At 38.8% G+C, this 21,013-nt stretch overlaps 1 long non-coding RNA gene across 1 annotated transcript in view; it reads left to right on the forward strand.

The window, feature by feature from the left end:
- LOC116091048 overlaps positions 1-20,325 on the forward strand; it is a 46,245-nt gene extending 25,920 nt beyond the window's left edge. Inside the window, exon 3 of the long non-coding RNA XR_004118918.1 lies at positions 20,118-20,325. This is a non-coding gene — a long non-coding RNA (uncharacterized LOC116091048). The remainder of the gene's footprint in view (positions 1-20,117) is intronic.
- The last annotated feature ends 688 nt before the right edge of the window (positions 20,326-21,013 follow it).

Raw genomic sequence — 21,013 nt, forward strand, 5'->3', positions numbered from 1 at the left:
AAAAAAAAAAAAAAAAATGTTATTGTGATTGTTTTTTAGTATGCTGGGTAGAATAATTTTTATTGATTTCATGTTAAACTTCAAAGTTTGTAGAGTCAAAATGTCCTTCAATGTAATTATAGGTCATGCTTATTTCCATATTTTAAAGTGCTAGTTAATCTGTTGAACATTTAAAAAAACTGGATTTCTTTTTGAGAATTTTATATATGAGTACTGTATTTACATCATTTTCCCCTCTCTCTCCTTCCTCCCATTACTTCCACTCCTCCCATACTTTTCAAATCCATCTTATTATTTAATTATTGTTCATATATATGTATATATATAAATATATATATATACATATACTGATAAATATAGGCTTTTGAGTTCTTTTAGTGTTCCTCATTTGTATACATATTTAGAGCTGGCTGATTATTTATCTTCATGATGAAAAATTAATTTATAAAATTATTATTTTCATGTTGATGAATTAGTTTTTAAAACACATATTTTCAGTATTAATACCTGTATAGATTTATGAATATTGCCTTATATCCTACCCATTGACTTGCAATATCAGTTATTAGTCATTTTTTATGTCACAAAATAAAACATAAGTGTTGATACAGTCAAGAAGCTTAACACCTTCCTCTAAACACATATCTACAATGTTGTTGGCATCCCTTATGACTTCTCTTAACTTTTTAGTCTTATTTTCAGCTGAGATCTTCATACATTCAGATTTTATTATTGCAAGATAGTATAAAGAATCAAATTTTATTTTTCAAAGGAATATTTCATTCTCAAATCATTACTGTAAAACTACCTAATTCCACTATTATAAATGCATATTTGTGTGTATGCTTACAAACTACAAATTACTTATATGTACTTCTAAGCTTTCTTTTTCCCCCTCCTCCTCTATCACCTGCTCCTCTCCTTCTCTTCCTTCTCCTCCTCCTCCTCTTCCTCCTCTCCTTCCTTTTCCTTTTCTTTTGTGAAACAAATTTTCACTATACTGTAGCACAAGCTGGCCTCAAATAATATATTGCTAGACTGAACCCAAACTTGAAATTTTTCTGCCTCAGCCTCCTGATAATTAGGGATGTAGGCTTTTGGCACCACACCAGGATGGTGTCTATTCTTGAGCAATTGTTCATATCTAATTATTACACTCTATAACTTTCACATATGATTTCTCATAATTTGGGGAAGGAAAGAAAATGCTCCTATTCAAAGAACCATTTTATAGTTTAATTTTGCTTTTTCTTGCATTTATGCATTACCAAATGAGATAATAAATCTCTTTTAATTTGTACTATTTTATGTTTTCAAAATATACATTTCAATCTTTTTAACTGAATTATAATTTAGTTTTATTTTGTACTTCATTTTTTCTTTTACCTTCATTATTTTCTTTTCCTATTTTTTTTTTGTTTTGTTTTCTTCCTCCTAGTGTTGATGAAGTCATATTCTATACCTAGTGGCAAAACCTGACAATGAAAAAAAATCAATAATGTAAGAAATCCTAGTGTTCAATAAATACATCATATAACCAATTAAAAATGTATTAAATTAGATTTGTTTTTATAGAAAATGGTGGTATGATGTTAGCTCAGCTATGAACACAGCGCTTCTAGAACTGGCTTCCCTCAGCACCTCAGGGATATTGATATGCTCCCATCTTGTACGCAGGATGTTTGTTTTTCTTTATGCTATGAAGAAGCCCAAAGCATCATGAGAGAATCACACAGGGTGTTCTGGCTGATAGCACCAAACTGGGGTTTTAACAGCCAACAGTTAAGAGTAACAACCAGCCATACATGCAAAGAAAGTCTTTGTGGGTGGCTTCTGTGCAACCGTCATGGCTGGCCCATGAGGAAACTATAGGCTGAAACCAACAGGACCCTGAAAACTCATGAGCTGTGTTTCCTAGGTCTGCCGTCATCCATGTGAGTTGGAGCAAAGTCTATGGTTTATTTGTAAAATAATGCTCATCACACTTAATGTTAGAGGGTTATTGCAAGTTAGCGTGGGAACTACCCATGGTACTATCAGGTTCACTTTACTTGTGATGCTGTGTACCAAAGACAGTTAAGCACTAATAAATTGTTCAAAGTCAGCTATGGAAATGTGTATGTAAATTCAATTCTCAACCCTGTTCTCAATTCAAGTTCATTGCTAAACGTAATCACCATAGCAACCCAGGAAGCTACCTATTCTCACACAAGGAGCCTAGAGATTCAGTACCATCCTTTGGTGTGTCTCAGTTTAATTCAAGCAAGGCTTGGCAGCAGGCAAAAAGTTGTGATGCCATTTAAAGCACAAGTATTAAAAAAATGTGTACCCCTGGCTTTGAATACCTGAGCTCAAAGCAGTTTAAACAGACACCTCACTGTGCCAATATCAGAGAGAGAACGGCTCGTTCTCCTTGGTCTCCCTTTCTCATCATGCTGCTTTTGGAAAATGATTTTTACTAAAATAGCATACCCTATATGAATCTTGCTCCAATGCCACAGTGGCTCTTGGAAGCAGACTGTACTTATAGTGCAGATTTTCATGGCCATACCAAGGAGAAAGGAGCTGAGTAACAGAAGGAGGTGCAGTGATGGAAGGAGGGTCTTTATGCAGAAATATTCATACTTCCCAAGATACCCATAGAAACTTCCCCCACACTGCTCAGTGATAGAAAATGGTGTGTGATAAAATTATGTTACAGAGCAAAGGTCATCAGCAGCAGTTGTCAACATGGTCATGTTTCTGAAGCAAGGATGGTGTGAATCCAAAATTATTGCCAAGTTCTCCTTCTGACATATAGGGAATAGAAAGGAAAGGATGTTTCCTTCAGTCTTTGCTTTAACATTGTGTTGCAGATGTGTTGACTTTCTAATCATCACTTAAGCACTTAATGTGCGGATTATATAATATGTTTGATGTGTACCCAACAGCATCCCAAATACAACATGCTTACCTCCTTTAATCTTAAGAGCAACCTCTTGAGGCAAATGCTTTTTCATGTACAGTAGAAGAAATTCAAGTACAGAGAACAAAACTCAGTTGCTAGGCTAGATTTTTTAGATGTGTGGGGAGACAAAACTCAGATCATTAAACCGCTCATATATTTATTAATATTAGCCTTAGTCATTAATTAATGATAATGTTTATTGATACATGTGCCAGGAACGTGCAAAGAATGTTACCTGGACACAGCAGAGTGACAGAATTGAGTGAAATGAGGTTGCATTTATCAATGTGTAAGTCGATGCTATTTAATTCCTCAACTGTATTTACCCTTAGTTTATTTACCCTTAGTAAACCATAACTGTATTTGGTCTCTGGGAATTTTTTGGGTGCCTTGCAAAATAACTTTAAAATTCATGGATTCATAGAACCATAGTCCTGAGCTTTTCATGTCAACACATTAGAAAATGAAATCTTACATCTACAGAACATTGAAGCTGTGTTCTCAACTTCTGCTAATAGCAGAGATTATCAAAGTTACTTTTATTTACCTGAGGCTTTGCCCTCAATTAGTTGTATGGTTCTGGCAGAGGTATGGGATCTCACTAGATCTGTGTCCACATCCATGTGATAAACTGATAAGTCTCTGGTCTCTCAGGATCTTCACAGTGAGTCTGCATAGACTATGTACAGAAAACCTCTCAGAGTTTTAGTCACAAAGTACAACACAAGCATTTCATACAAATTTATAATATTGAACATAATTATAAAAACTTTATTATTGTTCCTTTTTTCCTTACTTCTCTGCTTTTTCCACCCACTCCCCCTCTCTCTTTCTGCTTATATTTTGAGATAAGGTCTTTTTTTTCCCGTTAAGTTATTTATTTACATCCCAATTACAGCTTGCCCTCCTCTGTCTCCTCCCAGTCCCTCCCTCCCTAACACCCCCACCTTCACTCTTGACATATCAAGTTCCTGTAGGATTAGGGCATCTTCTATTGTGGCTAGGCAAGGCAGCCCAGTTAGGGAAAAGGATCTGTAGGCAGGCACTGTAGTCAGAAACAGCCTCACTCTTGCTTTAGGAAACCCACATTAAGACCTAGCTGCACAACTCTTATATGTGTGCAGAAGGCTGAGATCCATCCCATGCATGGTCTCTGGTTGGCAGTTCTGTCTCTGTGACCCTCTACAGGGTGAGCTTAGTTCATGCTGCAGGTTTTCTTGTGGTGTCCTTGACCCCTCTGGCTCCTTCAATCTTTCCTCCTCCTCTTCCATAGGATTATCCAAGCTCCACTTAATGTTTTTTTTTTTTTTTTTTTTTTTTTTTTTTTTTTTTTTTTGGGTCTTGGCATCAGTTTCCACCAGTACCTGAGTGAAGCCTCTTGGATGACAGCTATCTTAGGATTCGGTCTACAAGTATAAAAGAATATCATTCATTAATAGTGTTGGGGTAGGCTCCCTCTCATGGCATGGATCTCCAGCTGACCAGCCATTGGTTGACTCTTCCCTCAAATTCTGCTCCATTGTTTACCCCTGAATATCTTGTAGGCAGATCAAATTATTTGTCTAAGGTTTTTTGGTTGGTCTCTTAATTCCTCCCTTAGAAGTCTTTCCTGGTTACAGGTGATGACTGGTTCAGGCTTCATATTCTCACTAGCTAGGAGTCTTAGCTAGGCTCACTCTCATAGATTCCTGGGAGTTTGCATTGTTCTAGGTTTCCAGAGATGCCGCCCCTATCTAGTTGTCTCTCTAAGCACTCTGCCCAGCTTTCTTCCCACAGTTTCATCCCTCCTCTCTCTATCCCCGCCCTTCCTCCACACAGTTTTCTCCCTCCATCCACACCCTTCATGTATAATCTATTTCTCCTTCTAAGTGAAAATTAAGTGTCTCCCTTTGGGCCCTCCTTGTTACTTAACTTCTTTGGATTTGTAGTTTGCAGCCTGGTTTTTATTATGTAACCTGACCTGGTCTTGAGAACTCACTGAATAGTCCAGGGTGTCTTGGAACTCAAGATCATCCTGCCTTTGCTCTCACCCACTCAAAGCTATACCATTATTTGTTGCTTAAATTCATATCAGAAACAATGTTCAATTTCATGCAGAAGATAGTAAAATCAAATATTTAGTGGGCTTTCTGCTCTTTAAATCTCAATCCACAGATCTCTACATGAAAGGAAAAGCCTGCTCCTGGGTTTAAACAATGTTCCTTTAACTCAGCCTCTGCCTTCAGAAAAGCTCCTGTGAATACCTCCGAGGATACAGTGTCTTGATGAATACTCGCTCTTTCAAGTTTTCCTAGGCTGTTGGTACTTTTTAAAATAGCTATGTTGTTTAGTAGCATTCAGTGTAGCAAATGCCAAAAATTAGAAGGTTCCTTGGCATTCAGCTATCCTATAGCTCTCAGCTCTCTTCATCCTTCTCAGTCTTCTAAGAGACCCATATGAGGCTTTCCAAGTATTCCGAGAGGACTCTCTGATATCTAAGCTTAATTCTCTGCCATCACCACCCATTGTCTTACCTCATATAATCAGTGGCTAGAGAATGAAAGACTGTTGGCTGGGAAGTATGCATGTAAGAACTAATGAATGAAGGACTGAGCTCTCAGCCACCCTGGGCTGTTGAAAACAATTTTTGTTTGTTTAGTTTTTCCCAGTGCCTAGGAAATTCTGATAGATCTAAATAATATGGATGCTGATGCACATCTAGCTACCTTTCTTCCCATTCATGGCCCTTTCTGGGGAAAAGTTCTATCTCTGTCCTTTCTTCATGGAAGGTGTCATAAGCACATGTAAGTAATGAACACACTTGATATAACTGATCTCTAATGTCCATGGGCCTTATCTAGGTACTTACCATGCTTTGCTAGGCAGGATTCAAAAAGGTGGGGAATATGCAACTACTATATTGTTATTAAGTGTTTTTGCAGTACATGAAAATATTTTCCTTTGAGGCAGACATGGGTAGGAAAAAAATTAGAATTAAGAAAGGCAACTGCCCCCAGTTTGGCAATACACATCTGGGTGATCTGTATTGGCTACAAGATCTCTACTGGTTCATTAGTATTGTAAACAGAACTAGGTACCAAAGCTGGGGAATGACACAGGAGTGTTGTGATGGATAGCTGAGCCAGCCAGTCAGGAGCACTGTTATTTAAGGAAATGCTGAGAAGCCAGAGGTTCTAATGGCTCTCATAGGGATTAAACAAACAGAGCTCATATTGTTCTTCATGAAGGATTAAATGAGAGATGGTACCTGACTAATTCACTGTCAAAACTAAGTATTTATTCATACCTGATTGCCTATATTTTCTGCTGTGGCATCAAATATCCATGATTCATTCACAATGTTTATTTTCCTTGCTCATTTTAAGTTACATAAGTAGTAGATGTTTGTTGTAAAAGTCATCAACAGTATGAGTAACATAAACCTCTCCTTTTTCCAATTTGACCTCCCAAGGGAACAGGCTTTCCTGTTCATATGCATCCTCACCTTTTAGATTTCTAAGCATGTACATCCACATACATATGTTTAGTCACAGGTATTTGAAATAGGATGATTTTATATGTATTTTTCTGTTATTGGTTCAATTTATTTGGTTCAATCACCCAGGATAACTGTTTCCTATCTCATGTCTAACAGAAGCTAATGACAGTCTTGAAATTGTACATTCCTCATCTGACTACAGTGTACTCATATCTCATTTACCTAATGCCTAGCATGTAGGTTATTTCCCACCCAACAGTAATTAGCTAGGAGTTTGTCTTCCTCTGAGAGCACTGTATGTTTGTTCTTTCAAATAGTTTGAGACTGCATTGTGTGAGTCAGATGCATTGTGTAACAAGTAACCTTCACATTTCTGATGAAAATGCTAACAGTTCCCAATGCCAGCGAATCTAACGCACTCAAAATCAAAATAGTTCAAGAAGAAAGACGTTTAAAGAATGTTTTCCCAGCATAACACCTAATGTATCAAAACAGAATAGTTAAAGGGCAATTATTCAATGCATAAAGATCTTGTTCTCATCAAGTGTTTGATTTGTTAATTACTTTCTCAGAACTTAAATCCTGGTTTTCATATCAATAGTTATTTTATATGGTGTAGGACACCTGCTGGCATGGAGGAGAAGCTTGACTATCATCTGGATCAACTGACAGTTGACACTGTGTCTCCTTTTCTGCTAGGAATTCCATGGTCACCTTCTTCAGGCTTCTTGGTTACTTTTTTGTTTTGTTTTGCTTTGTTTTCACTTTGGAGATGAATTCATGTTCTCACATGGCTCTTGTAATTAGCATGGGCACAGTAGACTTGTGAATGAATTACCTAGAAGTATCCTACCTCAAAGACATACCTTGAGCCTTCTCTCTTTTTATACGCACTATATCCCTTGCTGCCGTGGAGGCATAAATTGGAACCTATTTGGTACTCACATGGACTCATCACAAGGGGTCAGGGAGTTAATGATAAGCTAGCTAGAACTTTAATCACCAGATATTAAAAATAGTGGATAACTTCTCTCACCTCCTTTACCCATTTTACCAATAGACCTGTGTCAAGAGCCATTATGTCTGTTGGGCTTCAATGGTGTAGACCTGAAAACTCATCAACTCAGAAAGATGAAGTTGGAGGGTGGCAAGTTTATAGTCAGCCCAAATAACTAATTGAGACCCTGTCTCAAAATAAAATGTAAAAATGATAAAATAAAAAAAAAGCTGGGAGTCATAGAGTAATTGTTAGCATGCACTAGGCTCCATTCCAGGTTCAATTCCCAGCAAAACCAGCACACACACACACACACACACACTCACACACACACACACACACACACACAGAGAGAGAGAGAGAGAGAGAGAGAGAGAGAGAGAGAGAGAGAGAGAGAAAGACAGAGACAGAGAGACAGAGAGACAGAGACAGACAGAGACAGGGACAGACAGAGACAGAGACAGACAGAGACAGAGACAGAGACAGAGACAGAGACAGAGACAGAGACAGAGCAGACAGATACCGAGGTATTCAGTATTTCTTTGGACCTCAGAAGGTTGGACAATTAGTAGCTCTTTATGTGATATAATACTTTTCTCTGGTAAGCACTACCCCATACTTGTATCATTGTCTTCTCCATGTACCTCTGCCCTTGCTTTCTTGGCTTGTACTCATTAGTACAGGGCTTTCAAAGACATTGCTGCTTGGATCCATCTGCCTGCAGAACTGGGTCTACACAACAGAATTTCCATCAAAAGTAGCAAGTGGATAAGCTGTGCACTGCTATTACCTAGTTTCTAGCCACTGTCTACTGGGTACCTACTAACCATCTCACAGCTTTTTCAAGTTCTTTATATACCATTAACTAATCAGTCCCATTGTGTGGTTAATATTTTTAAATATATGCTTTCATTCTACAAGAAAGAAAACTTGAGAACCACAGAATGCTGTGAAACAGTTTCCCCTGAACTGAAACATTTCCTCCAGGCATGAGGGGAGGCTAGCAAAATTGAGGATGTAAATAAAAAGTCATAAGTCTGAGAAATCTGGGAAGGTGGATATTTAGAATATTCTCCAAGTCTTCTCCCCAGATTTATTGAAAGGGTAAAAATCTACTGCTGGAAGAGGGGAATCCATAAAGCCATGCTACAGAGAAGAGAATTTTTAGATCTGCTGAGCTGCCTGCAAGTCCTGCAAAGACCTCCAGGTTTGTAGCTTTTATTCTGGAATGACATTGGTGGTACAGTTGTGTTTTTAATCACTACAGATCCTTCAAGCAAGGTACTCCCATTGGTACTCTTGTAAGAAGCCAAATGAAAAAAGCTCCCTAGTTTGCTAACTTGAGCTCTGGTGTAATCATTACTTTGGTCTACCATGGGCTCCTTTTCTGGGGTGAGTAGGGGAGTGAACACATGTTATTGAAGTTCTTTCTCTGGGTTAAATGTAAAGCAATGTCTACCACCTCCTTCCAGGATTCTGACAGCTAACTGAGGCATTATTCCACCAAAGTTCACCAATACATCTATTGGGTTTCCTTATAGAGCCTAGGAGAGGTGTTAGGTACAAGGATACAAACACTCTTTGTTCAACTGTCTGCACCTGAAAAGTCTTACCTAACAGTGATGAAGGATCTTGTAACCACAGAAATGGAGCCCCCTTCTAATATTTCCCAGACCTTATGTAGTCCAGCCCCTCCCCCAGGATACAGATAGCCTTGACAAGCTGTAGGCAACAGCTATATAGAGAAACATGTGACCAATTCTGAACCATGATGGGTATGTGATCTGTCAACAAGACATTCTGGGATGACTTTTTGTAAGGGGAAAGACCAAAGATGAACTCCCCAAGATTTCTAAAATTTGGAACACTTCATTTTTCTTCTGGAATGAAGCATTGTGCCAGGGTCTTCCAACGTGTGTCAGGATTAAGTATGGTTTATATTTTAGATAAACCTTGATGACATGCTAGAAAGCCCATAGAAAGTAGTTTCTAATTTAATATGTATTGAGTTTTAAGGAACAGCAATTTAGGTGTTCATACAAAAGCCAACAGATCCAGGTTATTAGGTTGTCAGTGAGGCACAGACAGGAGGAAAACTTGAGTCCTGCTAAGCAGAAGGTAGGAAGATAGTAAAAGAGTCTGGCTGTAGCCAGGTAAGATATACGCAAGTGTTGGTAGTAGGCATTGGCTGGGAGGCAAAATAAAATTGACAGAATCCCAGGCAGAAGGCTGTAAGTTCTAAGTCTAAGCACTTATGTTTATTTGGCTGGAGATAAATCAGGACCACGGACAGCTCCTCGATGCTGTGTTTTTGTAGTCTAAAGATCAAAAGAGTAATGTGCTGTTAAGCATTTTTACCACCATCACTTCTGCTGAGTAATCTTGTTACTAGAGGTTAATCTTGGATCCCCACTTGAGTCAAATCTAAACTGCATTATATGAGAGGGTTTGGGCAATCAATCCATGGTCCCAGAGCTGAGAATGTTTCTACAAAAAGAAATTTTACATTCAGGAAAGTGGCAAGGAAGAGGGTAAATGATACAGGGATAAGAAGGGCTTTAATGAAAAGTGTTCATGGAGCAGGCCACCTCTGCCAGAATCTTGTAGCAATTGCTTTTCTCTTCTGTAATAAAATAGCACAACCAAGTCAACTTATAGAAGGAAGAGTTTAGTTTGGCTTTCAGTTCCAGAGGATTATTACCCATAACGACATGATTAGCATGGCATATGCAAGATGACACACGTTGAATATATTTCCAACTACAAAAGTTTTCTTATATTCTTTGCTAATTACTCCTTCATAAGTAATCAGTGATATTCATGATGTGACAATAAATTAGTGTGTGATTTCTAAATTATTTATAAGAGGAACCATTCAGTATATATTCTTCTTATCCTTCTTAAGTTAGCCCAATGGAGTTATATTTACACTGTTGCATGTTTATTTTGGTCTTCTAATATATGGTTGAAAAGATATAGCCCAACTTATTGTTACAATAGTCTATTTGAAAATTGGTCAACTAAATCTATCCATTTTATGCTAATACAAACAAGTATACTAGAGACTCCCCACTCCTATCTTCTCAGCCTTCGGAGTCCTCTTGGGTACTGATATCTCTATTAGATCCCCATTCTCCCACCATCTCTCACCCCACCTTCATCTGACCTGCTGATATGGAACCATACAGCCCAAGGATATTCATTAGAAGTCTGCCACTCCAGGATCATCAAGGTTAGGCACTCCCAATACTTACTGCAACAGGAACATCTAGGGACTAAAGACAACCAGATGGCTAAAGGCCCTGAAAAGAACACAATGAACAAAAACCAAGGCATATGACATCTGACATCTTCAGAGCACAACTACCCCACTACTGCAGGCCTTGGATATCTAACACAACCAAAGCACAAGAAAATGACCTTTAATACAATCTTATAAAGATGGTAGGAGCCTTTAAAGAGGAAATGAATAAATTACCTAAAGAAACATAGGAAAATATAATCAGACAGGTAGAGGCCTTTAAAGAAGAAATGAATAAATACCTCAAAGAAATACAGGAAAATACAATTAACCAGGTGTGGGAAATAAATAAAACTGTTCAAGACCCAAAATCAAAAATAGAAACAATAAGGAGAACACAAACTGAGGGAATACTGGAGATGGAAAACCTAGGGAAGAGAACATTAACAACAGATGTAAGCATCACCAACAGAATACAAGAGATGGAAGAAAGAATCTCAGGTGTAGAAGATACAACAGAAGAAACTGATACATCAGTCAAAGAAAATGTTAAATCTAAAACATTCCCAACATAATATTTTAGGAACAATGTCTAGGAAATCTGGGATACCATGAAAATACCTAGCCTAAGAATAATAGGAATAAAAGCAGGTGAAGAGCCCCAGGACTAAGGCCCAGAAATTTCAATAAAATCATAGAAGAAAACTTTTCCAACCTAAAGAGATGCCTGTAAATATACAAGAAGCTTATGGAAAGCCAATTAAACTGGACCAGAAAAGAAAATCCTCCTGCCACATAATAAACAAAACACAAAATACACAGAACAAAGAAATAATATTAAAAGTGACAAGGGGAAAAGGCCAGATAACATATAAAGGCAGGACTACAAGAATTACACCCAACTTCTCAACTCAGACTCTAAAAGCTAGAAGGGCCTGGACAGATATATTGCAGTCTCTAAAAATCCACAAGTGCCAACGTAGACTACTATATCCAAGAAAACTCTCAATCACCATATATGGATAAAATAAGATATTTCAAGAAAAATTCAAGTGTAAACAATATCAACCCACAAATACATCCCTACAGAAAAATCTAGAAGGAAAACTCCAAGCCAAGGAGAATAACTATATACAAGAAAACATAGGAAATAAGTAATTGCATACCTTTAGAAAGAGGCAAAGGGACTCACACAAATACATACACACACACACCACCAATATCAAAATAACAGGAAACAGCAATCACTGGTCATTAATATCTCTCAACATCAATTAACTCAATTTCCCAATAAAAAGACACAAGCTAACAGAATGGATGTTAAAAGCGGGATCCATCATTCTGCCACATGCCAAAGCATAAATTACACATCAAAGCCCACACATTAATAATGGGAGATTTCAAAAACCCATCCTCACCAATTGATAGATCAAACTGAAGAAAACTAAACAGAGAAACAATGAAAATAAGTGATATTATGAATCAAATGGACTTAACAGACATCTACAGAACATTTCACCCAAACACAACAGAATATACCTTCTTCTCAGCACCTCATGGACCTTTCTCCAAAATTGACCATATAATCAGTCATAGATCAAGCCTCAACAGACACAAGAAAATTGAAAAAATGTCTTGTATTATATCAGACCACCGTGAATTAAAGCTGATTTTGAACAACAACAGAAACCCTACACATTCATAGAAAAAGAACAACTTTTTACTCAGTGATCTTTGGGCCAGGGAAATAATAAAGAAATATAAAGACTTTCTAGAATTCAATGAAAATGAAGGTACAATATACCCAAATTTATGAGACACAATGAAAGCAGTACTAAGAGAAAAGTTCATAGCACTAAGTTCCTCCATATAGAAATTAGAAATTTCTTGTACAAGTAATATAAAAGTACACCTGAAAACTCTAGAAAAAAAGAAGAGGAGTAGAAAGCAGGACATAATCAAAACCATGGCTGAAATCAATCAATTAGAAACAAATAAAACAACACAGGATCAACAAAAACAAGAGCTGGTTCTTTGAGAAACCAACAAGATATACAAACCCTTAGCCAAACTAAGCCACAGACAGAAAGACAGTTTCAAAATAAATAAAACAAGAAATGAAAAGGGACTCATAACTGCATACAATGAGGAAATTCAAAGAATCATTAGCTATTACTTCAAAAGCCTGTACTTCACAAAATTGGAAATCTTAATGAAATGGATGATTTTCTAGACAGATACCACTTGCTGAAGTTAAAAGTCTTGCAACAACAACAACAACAACAACAAGGAAAAAAAACCCAAGGCCAGATGGTTTTAGTGCAGAATTCTACCAGACCTTCAAAGAAGACCTAATTCCAATACACCTCACACTATTTCACAAAATAGAAGCATAATGAGCTCTGCCAGGCTCATTGTATGGAGCCACAGCCACCCTGATACCTAAACCACACAAAGATTCAACAAAGAAAGGGGATTTCAGAGCAATTTCTCTTATGAACATTGATGCAAAAATAATAAAATTCTCACAGACCAAATCCAGGACCATATTAAACTCATCATCCACCATGATCAAGTAGGCTTCATCCCAGGAATGCAGGGATGGTTCAATATATAAAAATCCATCAATGTAATCCACAATATAAACAAACTCAAAGAAAATAAATCACATGATCCTCTCATTAGATGCTGAAATAGCCTTTGACTAAGTCCAATTCCTGTTAAATGCCTTACACATATCAAGGATACAGGGCACATACCAAAACATAATAAAAGCAATATACACAGCAAGCTTGTAGCCAACATCAAATTAAATGGAGAGAAACTTCAAGTAATTTCATTAAAAAACAGTGAAAAAGCAAGGTGCCCACTTTCTCCATACCTATTCAACATAGTAATAGAAGGTCTAGCTAGAACAATAAGACAACTAATGGAGATCAAGAGGTTACAAATTGGAAAGGAAGAAGTCAAAGTATCACTATTTGGGGATGATATGATAGTATACATACACAACATAAATTTTTTTCCAGAGAACTTTTACAGTTGATAAACACCTTCAGCAAAGTAGCTGGGTATAAACTTAAGTTAAAAAAAAAATCAGTAGCCACCATTTAAACAAAGGGTAAGCAGGCCAGGAAAGAAATTAGGGAAACAATACTCTTTATAATTGCCACAAATAATGATTTGACTGCATTGTCTGGCCTCAGTGGCAGAGGCAGCACCTATCCCTGCAGAGACTTGATGTGCCAGAGTCTGAGGGGCACTACCCAGGGACCCCCTCCACTCTCTAAAGAGTTTAATGTGGTCCTGGATTTGGTCTGTGAGAATTTTATTATTTTTGCATCAATGTTCATAAGAGAAATTGCTCTGAAATCCCTTTTCTTTGTTGAGTCTTTGTGTGGTTTAGTTATCAGGGTGGCTGTGGCTCCATACAATGAGCCTGGCAGAGCTCATTATGCTTCTATTTTGTGAAATAGTGTGAGGTGTATTGGAATTAGGTCTTCTTTGAAGGTCTGGTAGAATTCTGCACTAAAACCATCTGACCTTGGGTTTTTTTTCCTTGTTGTTGTTGCAAGATTTTTAACTTCAGCAAGTGGTATCTGTCTAGAAAATCATCCATTTTATTAAGATTTCCAATTTTGTGAAGTACAGGCTTTTGAAGTAATAGCTAATTACTCTCTAAAGAGAGTGGAGGACTCCTCCACTCTCTCAGAGAAGAAGGGGAGAGGGGCTGTGGGAGAGGAACAGGACACCAACCAGGATGTAAAGGGAATAAATAAAAATAAAAATAAATATACTAGAAATATTTTTCTTTTTCTTGAGTAGAAACCTACAATGAATGGTCTAGACCATATGAATATATGTGTTTAACTTCTGGAATTAAGATGAGGCTTAAAATATATTTTAATGCTTCAAACTTAGAAATTTCCATTATTAGTGCAGCATCTCATTAAGTGTCACACTATAAGAACATACCCATTATTAATAACCCCCAAATTCTAATATTAATAAACATATACTAATAAGTAAATATACATAAAATAATTACACACACATTTCTTTATTGTCAATTTCACAGGCTCTGGAATCACACAGGAGATGAAACTCTGGCCAGTGAGTGTGAAGGAAGTTTTAGATTGGGGTAATTGAGGTGGGGAGATACACCCTTATTTGGGTAGCCTTTCCTTGGGCTGGGGTCCAAGCAGAATTAAAGAAGAGAAAGCCAGCTGAGCATCAGGGTTTGTTTCTCTCTGCATTATAGTTGTAACTAAAATGTGATCGACTGCTCTAGCTCCTATGCTTTTCCCTGTCATAAAACAGTACATGCAGAGGGTACAACTTAAGAAACCCTTCCTTTCTTGTTTGTGCATGAGTGCAGGCAGGTGTAAATATATGGGCTAAGGTCAGTGAACAGTCTTGGGTATTGCTCTTCAAAAATCTATGAACCTTGATACTTTTGGGACAAAGTGTCTTGCTGGGAGTTGGGAATCATCTCCTGGGATAAGCTGGTGGGCCAGGCAGCCACATGTGTCTGTCTCCCTAGTGTTGGAATTACAGGTGTGCATCACCATATCTGGCTCATCAAGTAGATGCTGAAAATTGAACACGACTTTTTAATTCTTGCCCAGCAAGAACTTTACTCCCCGAGCTATCTCTTTCCCCTGGTTAAACTGCTTTAGTTTGATATTTTATTATATTACCGAGAAAACTAAAGCATTGTATATACTGCAACCATTTCCAAATGATACTTTAAAATTAATTTTAAGATACCTAGTAACTGGGTATATATTTCAAATTTTCTCATTTTTCTTAGGAGCTAATTCACTCATGAAAGCTCATGTCTGCATCTTGTATTTTTAAAACTCAAGCTAACCTCAGCATAAGGTCACTGGTCTAAGAACTCCATAGTATTGAGAATTCTTCGCTTTCTTTGGGGACCTGCCAATTCCTTCTCTGTACTCTAAGTGCAATCAGATCTTAAAACTCACTGCAGCTTTATGTATTAGAGGTTATTGATGGAAGAAATCTCTTTCTGCTTGTCCTTCAGTTCTTTAGACAGACAACAAAACCCCAGTGTCCACGCAAGCTGAACAAAGCTCAGATATACTTAAGAAAACCCGTCTTATCATTGTTATGGAAGACTGACTGTGAAGTAGCCAGTGTGAACCACAACACTAATTTCTGGCTATTGTGCAGAATCTTGATTCAGTGTGCCAGTTCCTAATCCTCAGCCAAAACGTCTTCCACTGGGAGTAGTCATCTCTGATTTTTAAGTATATCAGGTATCTACTCTGTAGTATGTGGGGCTGAACTTAAGACTGTTAACATTTCAAGGTGTGGATACCACCTACCCAGTGAGGCAATGGCAAAGCTTCACATGTATTTCACCATCAATCTTTCTTTTGGTCCAGGGTCTAATCCATCTTGCTGTTTACTACACGGTCTCTTTGGTCTCCCATCTCTGATAATTGTTCTCTTTCTTTTAAGGCCTTAAGAGTCTTTGAAATATGCAGATCTGTTACTGTGTACAGCCCCTGTTTCATATTTCTATCAGAATTAGCATGAGGTTATGCATTTTTTAGAGGCTGCATTGTGTTTCCTCCCACCCTACCCCCTACCTCCTCCAAACCCTTATAGTGTAATTCTAACTCTTGAAATGATGTTTTGGGGGGGTTGAATATTTTGGAAAGTAAATTTTCAATGAGGTGGAAATCTGAGAATACAGTCACCGCCCTTACAGGAAGAGGAGCCGGAGCTAGTTTCCTACCTCCTCACTTGTCTCCGTGTGAGGACATGGCAGGGAGCTGGCAATCTGCAGGCTAAGCAGGAGACACAACCCCCACCAGCCATCCCCACCCGCCATCAGATCAACTGCTTCTTGACCTTGATGTCCCAGAATGCAGGACTTGGAAAAGGGAATGAGTGCGTTTTAATCCTCCCTGGCTATGGTAATCCATAATGACAGGACTGCCCCAGAAAAGGCACTCTGCCCTTTCAGTTCAGCAGATGAAGGATGCTTGCTTGCAACCCACATGCCCACACCAGGTCTGTAAGGCTTTGCCTTGGGAAGGTGATGTCCACAAGGCGCCTCCATTGTTGTTGCTACTTTCTTTTGATAACATGATGTAAGAAAGAGTTCTTGTGGCCATGCAAATGCCCCTTTTCCCATCATACGTTTGTGCATTAACCTTTGCACCCCATCAAAGCTTCTTGGCTTGAACCAGTGTCACAGTGGTGTCTACCTAATGGTGTCTGATTTCTATTTTTTCTGCATTTTCCATGCCCTGTTTCTGTGAGGGAGGATAAAGTCATCAAATATTTCTTAGCTGTCTGTGCTACAAGAGAAGTGGGTCAGGGGACCAGGCTGCTTTCAGTTGTCTGAAGGGTTGGTTTTGGGCGGGTGATGTCCAGCTGGCTGCAGCTGTGAGGGAGGAGGACACGTGCTCTTCCCTTAGACCCATGCTGTCACTCTATTCTAGCTGCTGCTGTTTCTTTTTGGGGAACATCTCCCCCTAACTAGCTACTTGCTCTGCAGGCCTCAGCTCCTGCCATCCTTGGTAAAAGACCGTCTCATCTCTCTTCCTTCACACGAGCCACTCTTCCAAGCCTGCCTTTACTGTGTTTCCTTCTAAGACTCACACAAAATGAGTGAGGACCACAGTTATTTTCTCTACATTTCTGAGCTACTATGCAACATCTAGGACAAAGGGCCTTCCTGAGAGGGATCTGACAGAGGAAAATGAATATAAAATAGTGCACTGATCACAAACACCACTATGTTTATAATTGAAAGGTATCTGGTACAACATGGTTGCCACACTAAAATTCATTCTTTTGGGAGGGAGTTGCATCTGTATGAACCTTGAGAAGTGTGTATAGCTTCATTGCCCATGAAAATTTGTAGTATGTAAAATTTTCATTACCCCCAAAACATCCTTGATACCTTTCATGGTCGTCTACCCCGACCCTCGGCAGTTATCGGCCTTCTTTCTGAGCCTTTAATTTTGCCTTATCCAGAGTATGATGTGAATGGCACTATAAAATTCACAGCCTTTAGAATTTGATGCCTCTCATATATCATGATGTTTGAAATTCATTCACACTGTTCTTGCTGTTAACACTTTTGTCCATTTTGTTGTTGAGTCATGTTTCATTTTATGCACTGACTAGTTCGTCTATCAGTTCCTGGACAATAGATTGTTTCCACTTTTGTAGATTATAAATAAAGTCATTACTAGCATTTATCCTCTCTCTCTTTCTCTCTCTCTCTCTCTTTCTCTCTCTCTTTCTGTGTGTGTGTGTGTGTGAGTGTGTATGTATGCAAAAGAGACATATGTAGGAATCAGATAGACAGGGATAGCAGAGAGTAACACACAGATTAAGAGACAGATAGACAGAGAGGCTTTTGATTTTATTGAACATGTACCTGGGAATGGAATTACCAGTGTTTGGTGGGCAGTTTAGAAGTTATCCAACAATGTTCTCAAGAAGGGAGATTCTAACCAGCACATAAAGGAGTTGTTCATCCCTGTGCTTCCCTATCAATCACTTTATTGATGTTAGGTGTCTTTCACGTGGCTCCGTGCCATCTCTATACTTCGTTACTGAGTAGTTAATTAAAAATATTTTACCCATTTCTTATTAGACTGTTTCCCTCTTGTTGTCTTATTTATTGTTTTACCTGTTATGGCTGGTACTAACATTTGTTTGCTTTGGTTGAGTAGCCTTTTTCAAGCCTTCTTCGGAATTTGTTTTATCTTGGTAGGTTTCAGAAAGCACAAGCTGATTTTCATTCCCAGAGCTCTATCTCAAACACACCACTTAGTCTTGACTTCATTTCATTTTTATATCTGCTAACTAGGAACAAGCCATTTCTCTTAGTAATTTTCTGTTGTCGTCTTCTAGTAAAAGTCAAGATAATTACCCGATAAATGTGAAGATGGTCAAGCTTCCACCATGTCTACAGTAGCAGGTGGAAGGTTGGAAAGGAGTGAAGAGGTTGTAGCAAGAGAACTGGCTAGGCAGAGTGCAACTGTATGGTCCTCACCAAAAGGAAAACATGAGATGCATGAGCAGAGAGAATTCAGAGAGGGGACACTTTCCTACCAACACACATAGGCTCCAGATCAGAAAGAGAAACAGTTGGTGAGCAGATATAAAAATAATCAACATTCAACAAATGTAAAATTATGTCCAATTACACAGAAGGAAAGGAACGAAAAGCCAGGTGTGTTTACTCATTGACGGAGCTATGACTTCTCCCTTCCACAATGGTTTCTCTGTGTAACCTTGGCTGTACTGGAACTCAGTTTGCCTGCTTCTGCCTCTCAAGTGTCCACATCAAAGTTGTGCACCACCACCCAGCACTACTTCTTATGTAAAGTGGTTTTCTTTGAAAGTCCCGTCTGGCTTCAGTCCCTCTAGTCTTGTGGTTATCAAAAAGCGAGAGAAGAGAAGCCACACACAGAGCCTAAGGACTGTCTTCCAGGAGGTCTTTGCCATGCTCTGGGCAACATGTCCAAAATGTTATGTGACCTGTCTGCTTGGTATGCACACTCCTGTCGAGGATGAAGCCTGTAAGGAAGTCCTGAGCTGACACCTACACTGTATGACAGATAGCAAAGGATCCCATAATGCAGTAAAATTGGAGTGATGTCCCAACCATGCCAGGCTTCTCTGTACAACCACGGAAAGATTCAGAGAGAAACAGAGATACCGATGCTATAAAGGAGAAACTTTGTAGGGCTTTGAGACAGCCTGCTCCACAGTATATGCTCAAAAAGAAATGCCCTTCTTTGGCACTCATCAAGTGTGTTATTGTGGAGCTCCTGTCTCTGGCAATAGTTGTGGTTCCTAGGGTGCCTCCCACCTCAGCCCTATGTCACAACCTTCCACTAGGCTCATTTTTCACTACCCAACTTGTGAGCAAATTGTGCATCCTTGTTCAAGTAGGATGGGATAGGATCTTCTCAAACAGGACTTACCAGCTGGAACCAGAAAAAAATATGTCCATCTGGCCTGGGCAATGTGCCCTCCTGGAAAATTACTGAATAGTGCCAACTTCTGTAAAAATACATTCCTTAAAATGCCAGCAGAAGGCAGAGACTTATGGAGAAATGAAGAAATTATGCAGCCCAAGCAAAGCCCTATCTATCACCAGGCCTGGGTAATGAGAATAAATGCCCACCCAGCCTCCGTGCCAAGAACATTAATAATTAGTTCATGGAAGCTGTCACTCAGGAATGTCCTGGCTGCAGTTCAGATTCCAGGCATGGGGGGATGTGATGCAAATGCACGGAGCCCACAGAGCAATGAGACATTTTGTTGTGCGTGGGTGGGCTGTCAGAAGCAACCCTCTCTCTACAGAGAGGCAGTGAGAAGTGACGACTTTGGGTCCAGGGAGCTTGGCGAGCTAATATAACTGCCTTTTTTGTTCTCCTTGCATGCTTTGCAGAACTCTTGGTGGTGAGATCTTCCTCCTGAGGAATAAAGACAGCCAATCAATGCTCATCATAGAACTTTCTTGCCTCTGCCTGAGGCCGTTGCCTGCCATGATTGCTGAAAAGCCTCTTAAGTGGCCACTCAAGTTACTCTTCATGCCCCATCTTACCCCATGATGTGGGCGGGTGTGTTCCCTGAAAATGTATGTGTTCTAACCCCAATGTTTCAGACTGTGACTGAGTTTGGGAGTAGAGTCTGTTAGGAAGCAAGTGGGGTAAAGTGATAGCAGTAAAAGGACATCTGATTTGTATCCTCTCAAGAAAAAGATATTTGGACAGACACAGAGCAAAGGCTACATGGAGATAAAAGATAAAAGGCATCTGCTGTCCCAGCTCAGAAGAGAAGCCATAGGAAAACAGTCCACTCAATACCTTCTTCTTGGACTTGCAGAACTGTTATAAATAAATAAAATTTTGTTGTTTAAGCTCTCCTGCCTAAGTCTGTGAGGTTTTACTATGGTGTCCTGACTCCTGCAAATCTTTTTACTTGCTTCTTAGGCACTGAGCTGCCTTTCAGCTGTCTCTCTAATGAACTGCGAAGTGTTGACCACAGTAATGAGGTTATTATCACAATACGATCCATAACTATTATGTCCTGTCCTCATCTGTGTCTTTTTCAAATTCAACTCTCTGGGTTTTATTTTCAGATGGCAGTAGTAGGGTTTGAATTCAGGGCTTTGCACATGTTAAGCCAGTTGTACGCACAGCCTCTCTGGATCCTCCTTCCTGATTTGAATATTTGCTTCTGATTTTTTTTTTTTTTTTTTGTATTTTCACTTTTTTTAGAGAGTGTTTCACCAAGGTACCAGGCTGACCTAAAACTCACAATTCTCAATCTTCCTTGCAACTG

The sequence above is a fragment of the Mastomys coucha genome, unplaced genomic scaffold (genome assembly GCF_008632895.1).
Source record: "Mastomys coucha isolate ucsf_1 unplaced genomic scaffold, UCSF_Mcou_1 pScaffold15, whole genome shotgun sequence".
Taxonomy (NCBI): domain Eukaryota; kingdom Metazoa; phylum Chordata; class Mammalia; order Rodentia; family Muridae; genus Mastomys; species Mastomys coucha.